The sequence below is a fragment of the Gekko japonicus genome, unplaced genomic scaffold (assembly GCF_001447785.1).
Source record: "Gekko japonicus isolate JY-2015 unplaced genomic scaffold, Gekko_japonicus_V1.1 scaffold176, whole genome shotgun sequence".
Taxonomy (NCBI): Eukaryota; Metazoa; Chordata; class Lepidosauria; order Squamata; family Gekkonidae; genus Gekko; species Gekko japonicus.
Genome location: NW_015160840.1, coordinates 895,031 through 895,900, shown reverse-complemented (window position 1 = coordinate 895,900; position 870 = coordinate 895,031).

Here is an 870-nt window from a genome sequence, read left to right as displayed (position 1 = left end):
GATCCCCCCCGCCCCATTTCAGCCCCGTCTGCCCCTTCTCACCCCCCTCCCCACAGTCCTCTCCCTCCGAGTCCCCTCCCTGCAACTGCAAATAACTCAGCGATAAGAGATTTTTTTCCACCAACTGCAGGAGATACTGCTAATCTTTTAATAAAAGATCCCATTACAATGGGATCTGTCTGGACAGACTATAATAGATCCAGAAATACAGCCGTGCTAATATTAGAAGACAGTTGTTTGGGTGCCTCAGACTGGCCCGTGGTCCCGGCTTTGAAAATGGGCATGAATCACAATACCACGCCGCACCACCCTCCAGTCACACCCATTCAGAACCAGACTGGTAAATGACTGAGCTCCTCCCTGGATTCTATTTTTTTAATGCCCCCCCCCCTTCTGATCTCTGCTCTCCGCCTCCCTCGGCGCCTATTGATGACTTCGGAAGCTCCTTGAGACTTTACATCCTTTTTCATCCCTCCGCCCCCCCCCTCCAAAATCAGGACCACTCTCTCTCTCTCCAGCTTTTATGTCTCGCTGCAAATCAGCCTCGATGCGGGGTTGATGAGCGCCCTCTAATGGCAGATGCCATTACCGACGAACAGGGTTCCGTGTGTGTTTGTATGTGTGTGTGCGTGCGGTGGGCGGACCCCTCCTTCCTATTCAAGACTCGTCAATAAAAGCGGGATTCCTGTCGAAGAGGGATAGTGGTGGATTCCTGTGTGCCAGGGTGCTTTTTAACAAAGCGAGGTTTCTCCTGCCCCCTTCGTCTCTCAACCCCCCCTCCCGCAGACGCAGAAGGGGGGGGGATGGGTTAATTCCCAGACACTGGGTCTTTTGAAACTTTGCTTGCTTCCCCAATGAACCAGCCTTGTA